Source organism: Furipterus horrens, unplaced genomic scaffold (assembly GCF_987537825.1).
Source record: "Furipterus horrens unplaced genomic scaffold, mFurHor1.1.pri manual_scaffold_12, whole genome shotgun sequence".
Lineage (NCBI taxonomy): Eukaryota > Metazoa > Chordata > Mammalia > Chiroptera > Furipteridae > Furipterus > Furipterus horrens.
Genome location: NW_028327182.1, coordinates 55,155,491 through 55,164,356, shown reverse-complemented (window position 1 = coordinate 55,164,356; position 8,866 = coordinate 55,155,491). Strand labels below are relative to the sequence as shown.

Here is an 8,866-nt window from a genome sequence, read left to right as displayed (position 1 = left end):
AAATCTTTTATTTTGAGGTATGTTTCTTGTAGACAGCAAATATGTGGGTCCTTTTTTCTTATCCATTCCGTTACCCTATGTCTTTTAATAGGAGTATTTAATCCATTTACGTTTGAGGTTATTATTGACATGTATTTATTCATTTCCCTTTGTACCTCTGTTCCTCTCCTCTTTTTTTCTTCTTTTTCTTAGAACATTCCCTTCAGCATCTCTTGCAATGCTGGTTTTGTGGAGATGTATTCTTTTAGTCTTCCTTTGTCTGGGAAACTCCTTATTTTACCTTCCATTTTAAATGAGAGCCTTGCTGGGTAGAGGATTCTTGGTTGTAGACCTTTGTTTTTCATTGCTTGAAATATTTTTGACCATTCCCTTCTGGTTTGTAGTGTTTCTGTTGAGAAATCAGTCGATAGCCTTATCGGAGCTCCCTTATATGTTATTTGCTGTTTTTCTCTTGCTATTTTCAGGATTCTCTCTTTGTCTTTGAATGTTGCCATTTTAATTATGATATGCCTTATAGTGGGTTTTTTTGGGTTCCTCTTCATTGGGACTCTCTGTGCTTCCTGAACTTGCATAACTTTTTCTCTCATCAGGCTGGGAAAATTTTCTGTCACTATTTCTCCTATCAGTTTTTCTATTCCTTGTTCCTCATGTTTCTCTTTAATTCCAATGACTCTGATGTTGGTTTTTCTTACGCTATCCTGTAATTCCCTTACTTTTTCTTCGTACTTTTTCAGTCTTTTTTCATTTTGATGTATTGTCTGGGAATTTTTTTCTACATTATATTCTAGCTCACTAATCCAATCCTCTGCTTCGTTTAGTCTGCTTTTGACTCATTCTACTGTGTTTTTCAGTTCAGAGATTGTATTCTTCATTTATTCCTGGTTCTTGTTAATAGTTTCTATGTCTTTTTTTATGCTGGTGTAGTTCTCTGCAAGTTCCCTGTAATTTTCTTGGAGCCCTTGGTAACTTCCTTGGAGGCTGTCATAGTTGTTTTTGAGGTTGTCGAATATACTGAGCTTCTTCACCATCATTGTTTTGAATTCCGTGTCTGACATTTGGGCTACGTCTATTCCATCTACCTCTCTTTCTGGGAATTCCTCTTTTCTTTTCATTGAGAGGTTATTTCTGCGTCTTACCATGTTGGGTTCTTCTTGTTTGTTTTTGTTTTTTGGATTTGTCTGCTTTGAGTTCCCACCTTTGTGGTATGAGATTCTTTATAGGCGATCTGGGGGTTTCAGTGGTGCAGTCTTTTTGATCTCCTGAGCCTGATGTTCTTGGGGTACCCTTTATGTCGTTTGTTTATGCTGTCTGGTTATATTTTAGATGCTCCTTGGTAGGATCTTCCTTCTGGCTAGTTGATTGAGAGTCATTCTATCCACTTTGTCTTGAGTTCTTTTGTGGAGATGCTGTTAAAAACATAAACACACAGCCTAGGCAGGAGACTCACACCCTCAAAAATATTCCCCACCCTCTATCCCATTATCATCAGCCAATGAGCCAGTATTAATATAAATGTAGAGAGATTAGAGTTTTCATACTATAGGAAGAATAAATAAGAGTTGTTTTTAGGGAGGAAAAATATGATTTTTGATAGAGGGGATGATAGATTAATAATAGTTGAGACTATGCAAGACTGTAGGTAATATCTACATTGTATATTGGTTTAGCTCAGTGGATTGAGCGTCGGCCTGCGAGCTAAGTGTCGCTGGTTCGATCTTCCAGTCAGGGTACATCAGAGAAGGAAAACTCTGACTCCAAAAAACCTCCGCTGCCTTGCGGCATACCTCTTCAGGGGAAAGGCTAAGGGAGTAAACCCCGACAGAAAATCCGGAGCCGGAGTCCCTAAGGCGGTTTGACGTTGTAGTCAACACCGGCAACTCCTGCGGCGCACCTGAACCCAAGTTGTATCGACTCCGTCTTTCCCTTGGACCCTTCAGCTGCGAAGAGAGGGGGGGTCTGCTGCATGGGCAACAGCAGACCCTCCATATCACCCTGCCCAGGCTCTGTAGCTTCAGCGTCATCGCATGATGTCGATTCAACACGGGAGGAGACAGATACCATGTCACTCCCGAGTCGGACTGCACAGCCATTCTCGGCGGTGCAGATAGACTCTTAAGAAGCTACACCATCGTCTCTCGAGACGGACGGCTGCCGACGGGATATTAATAACGACAGAAGAAAAGGAGGGAAGGATGCAGAATATAGTAAGAAAGTGGGATTGTATAGTATTGGATTTATATAGTAGTTATATTCTATTTATTTAGAGTGAAAGTGAGGCTAAACTAGACACACAAACAAGTAAACAATAATTAAAGAGGAAGGATGAGAAGGAGAGATTGTATGAAAAAAATTAGAGAGATAGTTTTTATTTTAGGAAAGAAAAAAGTAAGAATTATAATTAAAATTAAATTTAGAATTAAAAATAAGATATTAAAAAATTTTTAAGTAAAATAAAATACAAATAAAAAAACTAAGATAGAAATAGAAATTTTGAATGTATATAAAAGGAATGTTTTTACTCAGTTCAGCCTTTGTGTGTCGTTTTCTTTTTCTGCGTCCACAGCTGGTCTAATGAGTCGGGCCAGAGGTTCCTGTTCCTTGCAGCAGCGGTGTGCGCCCTCAATGGCCGGCACCGAGCATTTCTTTGGCACCTGTTGGAGCCAGCTGAGGTGCTTTTGCGTGGGCGCCCTTGCGCACACAAGGTGACCCGAGCTCTAGCCTCAGGTCTGCAGACTCACACTCCGGGAGTTGGTCTCTTGACTCTTAGGGTGGGGCCCCAGACACTTGTGCACAGTGGAAGTGATCGTCTGTGAGTCGCTGCTGCCCACTGTTCCCATGCCACAGCTGCCCACCATTCCCGCACCAGCCAGGGCAGACACGAGCAGAGCCTGAGCAAGTGGTCTGCGCTCTGGCCTGGCACCCACTAGAGCTGGCCAGGGGTGTATGCGCACAGTCTCCTGCATGTCCAGTCGGCCCTCCCTGTGCCCGTTGGGGCACTGATCTTATGTCTGTTGGGGAGTGTCCGAGGGGCACCTGGACGCGCAGCCCTGCGCACCTGGGCCAGTGAATGAGGGCACTTCCTATGTGCACCCGCATGACCCAAGGGGAGGGTTGGGGAGTGGGTGAGTGCACTCCTGCACCTGCGCTCCTCAAGAATGTCCTATCACCCCCAAACTTTCCTCCCCTCTCTGCAGTTCACAAGAGAAAAATATAAAGGAGAATTATGTTTTCACATGCACAGCAGTACGCTGTCTCTTGTCTTTCAGCGCCAATGCCACCTGGTCGAGTCCTGTCTCTGCCAGTGGGCAGAGATCCGCTCTCCTTCTGATTCCTCTCTGGGGAAGCCTGTGGTCACCAAAAAGCCTTTGTGTACTTCCAGCCGCAGCTCGGAGAGCCAACCCAGTCAGAAATCCCTTCTCGTCTCTTTTTCCTCCGCTATCCTCACTAAACAGGTTGTTCCCAGATGGTTTTTCTCTAATCCAGCAGTGCCAAGGCTCAACTCCTGCCAGTGTCCAGCTGCTCACTGAGATGTTCTGTCTGCAATTAGTCCAAACTACAGACGGGTCTCGGGAGCCTGAAAGCTCAGCCTCCCCTCACTCCTCCGCCATCTTCTCTCCTCCTATTTTTTATCCTGCATAGCTTTTTAACATTATTTGTCTTCCATTTTATTATTTCACTATTTTATTTCTTATATATTTTTTGTTTTATTTTTATTTTAGTTTTCATTCCAATCTCATATTTTACTCTTCCCTTCTCTTACCCCTTTTTTTGCCTTCATGCTTCTTTCTTATTTTTGTTTTAAATTTTATTTTTCCCTTTCTATGCCTTATTTCTATTTCTCACTTTTACTATTTCTTCTCCCTTCATTCCCCCAAAACCATGTTTCTTTCCATTAGCCTTCTCATTCTTTTTTTCCCTTTCTTATAACATCTTTATGGTCGTTCCATCTTTATTAATATTTACTCAGCTGTCATTAATGTTGGGGTTGTTGTTGCATTTCTTCAATTTTATCCCTAGTTTTTCACTATTTTTTAATTTTATTTTTTATTTTAAATCTCATTTTTAAAAAAATGTTTTTATCAGTACAGAAGCTTTTAATTATTTTTTCACACTTATCATGCCATGACTTCATAGGGAATAGGTTCCAGCAGCTCAGGCTCCTTTCCATTAGTTCTCACAAAGTGTGCTTCTCTGGGTGGAGCAGACTGATGCTTCAGTTGAACCCAGGTAACTTTCTCTTTGGCTTCCTTCTTTTTCTGATCATTTTCCTTCACACGTTTCAGGAAGCTATCTCGACTCTTTGAATGCTTAATATGCTCAATATGTACATTAATTCTCTTGGCAAGAATCTTGCCCTTAACTTGCTTGTTTACAACTATGCCCACCGCATGCTGGGTGACAGTGTAGACTCTTCCAGTTTTGACATGGTAACATTTGTGGGGCATTCCTTTTTGAACAGTGCCCATTCCCTTGGTATCTACAATATCACCTTTCTTGTACATTCGCATGTATGTAGCCAAAGGAACAACTCCATGTTTTCTAAAAGGCCTAGAGAACATACAGCAGATACTTCTCCTCTTTCCTTTGTGTTAGTCATTTTGGCGAATTACTGAAAGATGGCGGTTCCGGCCAAAAAGCTAAATCTCATATTTTACTATTCTTAAGTCCAACACCATTTCACTTTCTTCCTGTTCTGTCTTATGTTTGCTTTAAATTTTATTTTCTCCCTTTATTAGCCTGGTTTCTAACCATATGCTCATTATTTCTCTTCCCTCTATCCTCTCAAAATCAGTTTCTTTCCTTTAGACATCGCACAATTTTTTATTATTTTCCTTTTTCACTATTTTCTTTTCTTTCTCCAGACCTCATATATTACTCTTCTCTTTTCTTACTCTGGTTTGCCTATTCCCTCCACATTTTATTTACATTGTAAATTTTATTTTTTCCTTTTCTTTACCTTTTTTCTATTTCTTACTCTTATTATTTCTCCTTCCCCTACCATCTCACATTCTTTTTTCCTTTCATGTATTATTCTGATCCCTTTTCCACCTTTATTGATCCTAGCTCATTTGTTGTTGGTATCACAGTAGTGTTTGGGGTGGTGGGTATGTTTGCTGTTAGGGTGTTGTTTTCTGAGTTGTCTTGTTTTGTTCTGGTGGCTCGTGTACAACAGCATTCAAGACATGATGAGGGTTGTGATTCTCAGTGAGCCAGGTAGGGGGGAGAATCCACCAATGAATGAGCCAACAACAACCAAAACTTAAACACAACAAGAGAGGGCAACATAAACTGCATAAAGGGCATACCTAGAATATCCAGTTCAGGGGTTAAAGGGGACTGCACCACTGAGTCTGAAAGAACTCCTACCACAGAAGACCACCCCATGAAAACAGGGAGTCAAATCAGATCAATCTTATATACAGAAAAAAACTAAAAGAGTCATCTAAAGTAGGGAGAAAGAGAAATAACCCCCAATTGAAAGGAAAGGGGGAATTCCCAGAAAAAGTGCTAACTAAAATTGAGGCTAGCAATTTGTCAGATATAGAGTTCAAAGTAATGGTTATAAAGGATGCTAAAGGTACTCAGTGAGAATTACAAGGAACTTCATGGGAACTACATCAACATGGAAAAGGACATAACAGCCAAGAGGAAATGAAGAATACACTAGAAGGAATTAAAAGCAGGCTAGATGAAGCAGGGGATCAAATCAGTGAGTTGGAAAACAAGGTAGAGAAAAACACCCAGTCAGGACAAAAAATGGAGAAAAACTCAAAAAGAATAAAGATAGTTTAAGGGAGCTGCAGGACAACATGAAACATAGTAATATCCACATCATAGGGATTCCAGAAGAAGAAAAGGAGCAATGGATAGAAAACGTGTTTGAAAAAATAATGACAGAAAACTTCCCTAACTTGGTGAGGAAGAAAGTCATGCAAGTTCAGGAAGCACAGAAGGTCACAATCAAGATGAACTCACACAAGCCCACTCCAAGACATATAATTAAAATAACAAAGTCTAAATACAAAAAGGGAATGTTAAAGGCAGCAAGAGAGAAATCGCTAGTAACATACAAGGGAGCTCTGATAAGGCTATCAGCTGATTTCTCAACAGAAACACTACAAGCCAGAAAGGAATGACATGAAATATTCCAAGTAATGAAAAGCAAAGACCCACAACCAAGACTAATCTACCTAGCAAGGCTCTCATTTAAAATGGAAGACAAAATAAGGAGTTACCCAGACCAAAAAAAAAAACAAAACAAAAAAAAAAAAAACGCTAAAAGAGTATATCTCCACCAAACCAGAATTGCAAGAGATGCTAAAGAAGATGAAGAAAAAAGAGAGGGATAGTGAGAGAGCGAGAGAGAAACACAGGCACAAAGGGGGAAAAATGGCAATGAATAAGTACCTATCAGTAATAACCTCACATGTAAATAGATTAAATGCTCCAATAAGAAAGACATGGGATAGCTCTAGTTGGTGTGGTTCAGTGGATTGAGTGCTGGCATGTGAACCAAAAGGTCACTGGTTCAATTCCCGGTCAGGTCACATGCCTGAGTTTTGGGTCAGGTCCCCAGTTGGGGCATGCGAGAGACAAGCTTGTGATGTTTCTATTGCACACCAATGCTTCTATCCCTCTTTTTCTTCCTCCCTTCTCTAAAAATAAATAAACATAATCTTAAATTAAAAAAAAAAAGACATAGGATAGCTGAATGGATAAGAAAACATGAGGAGGGGAAAATGGCGGAGGAGTGAGGAGAGGCTGCAGTTTCAGGCTCCCAAGACCCGTCTGCATTTTGGGCTAATTGCAGACAGAACATCTCAGTGAGCAGCTGGACACTGGCAGGAGTCGAGCCAAGGCACTGCTGGATTAGAGAAAATCCACCTGGGAACAACCTGTTTAGTGAGGATAGCTGAGGAAAAGGGGACAAAACGGGATTCCTGACTGGGGCGGCTGCCGGAGCTGCGGCTGGAAGTACACAAAGGCTTTTTGGCGACCACAGGCTACTCGGGAGAGGAGTTGGGAGGAGAGCGGATCTCTGCCCGCTGGCAGAGACGGGACTCGACCAAGTGGCATTGGCGCTGAAGGACAGGAGACAGCGTGCTGCCAGGCAAGTGAGAACATAATTCTCCTTTATATTTTTCTCTAGTGGACGGTGGAGAGGGGAGGAAAGTTTGGGGGTGGTAGGCCATTCCTGAGGAGCGCAGGCGCAGTGGTGCGTTCATCCACTCCCCAACCCTACCCTTGGGTCTCGGGGGCACGCATAGGGAAGTGCTCTCACTCACTGGCCCAGGTGCGCGGGCCGTGAGTCCAGGAGTCCCTCGGACACTCCCCAACGGACATAAGATCAGTGCCCCAACGGGCACAGGGAGGGCCCACTGAACACGCAGAGGACCGTGCGCAGATACCCCTAGACAGCTCCCATGGGCGCCAGGCCCCAGGCCGGAAAGCAGACCACTAGCTCAGGCTCTGTTCATGCCGCCCCAGACGGGTGAGGGAAGGCAGTCGGCTGCGGTGCCAGAACAGCGGGCAGCAGCAACCCACAGACGCTCACTTCCACTGAGCACAAGTGTCCGCGGCCCCGCCCTAAGAGGCGAGAGACCAACTCCTGGAGCTCGGCTCAGCGGGACTAAGGGCACAGGCACGCGAGCGCGAAAACACCTCAACCCGGGGACAATAGGCGCCAATCGCGGGGCAAGCTCTCAGCAGCCCCGCCCGTGCAGGGGCTCGTGCGCAAGGACACCTCAACTGGCTCCGGCGGGCAGCAAGGGAGCGTGCCGTGCCGGCAACCGAGGGCGCGCACCATTGCGGCAACTGCAGGCGCACACCATTGCTGCAAAAAAACAAGAACCTCTGAACCACCACACTAGACCAGCTGTGGATGCAGAAAAAGAAGGCGACGCACCAAGGCTAAAACGGACATCTCCACAAAAGAATTCGAGATAAAGTGGATAGAGTGACTCTCAATCAACAAGCCAGAAGGAATATCCTAACAAAAAAATCTGAAATATAACCAGACAGCATAAACAAACAATATAAAAGGTACCCCAAGAATATCAGGCTCAGGAGATCAAAGAGACCGCACCACTGAAACACCCAGATCTCGCATAAAGAATCTCATACCACAAAGGTGGGAAGGCAAAGCAGACAATCCAAATAACAAAAACAAACAAGAAGAATCCAACATGATAAGACACAGAAACAACCTCTCAATGAAAAGAAAAGAGGAATCCCCAGAAAGAGAGGTAGATGGAATAGACATAGCTCAAATGTCAGACATGGAATTCAAAACTATGGTGGTGAAGAAGCTCAATATGCTCGACAACCTCAAAAACAACTATGACAACCTCCAAGGAAGTTACCAACAGCTCCAAGAAAATTACAGGGAACTTGCAGAGAACTACACCAGCATAAAAAAAGACATAGAAACTATCAACAAGAACCGGGAAGAAATGAAGAATGCAATCTCTGAACTGAAAAACACAGTAGAATGAGTCAAAAGCAGACTAAACGAAGCAGAGGATCAGATTAGTGAGTTAGAGGATAATGTAGGTAATAATTCTCAAATGATACAGCAAAATGAAAAAGGATTGAAAAAATATGAACAAGAAGTAAGGGAATTACAGGATAGCATTAAAAAAAATAATGTCAGGATCATAGGAATAAGAGAGGGAGAAGAAAAGGAGCATGGAATTGAAAAACTGATAGGAGAAATAGTGACAGAAAATTTTCCAAACCTGATGAGAGAAAAAGTTATGCAAGTCCAAGAAGCACTGAGAGTTCCAATAAAGAGGAACCCCCAAAAAACCACTCCAAGGCACATCATAGTTAAAATGGCAACATTCCAAGACAAAGAGAGAATCCT

General features: G+C 42.8%; 1 pseudogene; it reads right to left on the bottom strand.

The window, feature by feature from the left end:
* Nucleotides 1-4,108: 4,108 nt before the first annotated feature.
* LOC149996215 (large ribosomal subunit protein eL21 pseudogene) lies at nucleotides 4,109-4,630 on the bottom strand (annotated as a pseudogene).
* Between the last annotated feature and the right edge of the window lie 4,236 nt (nucleotides 4,631-8,866).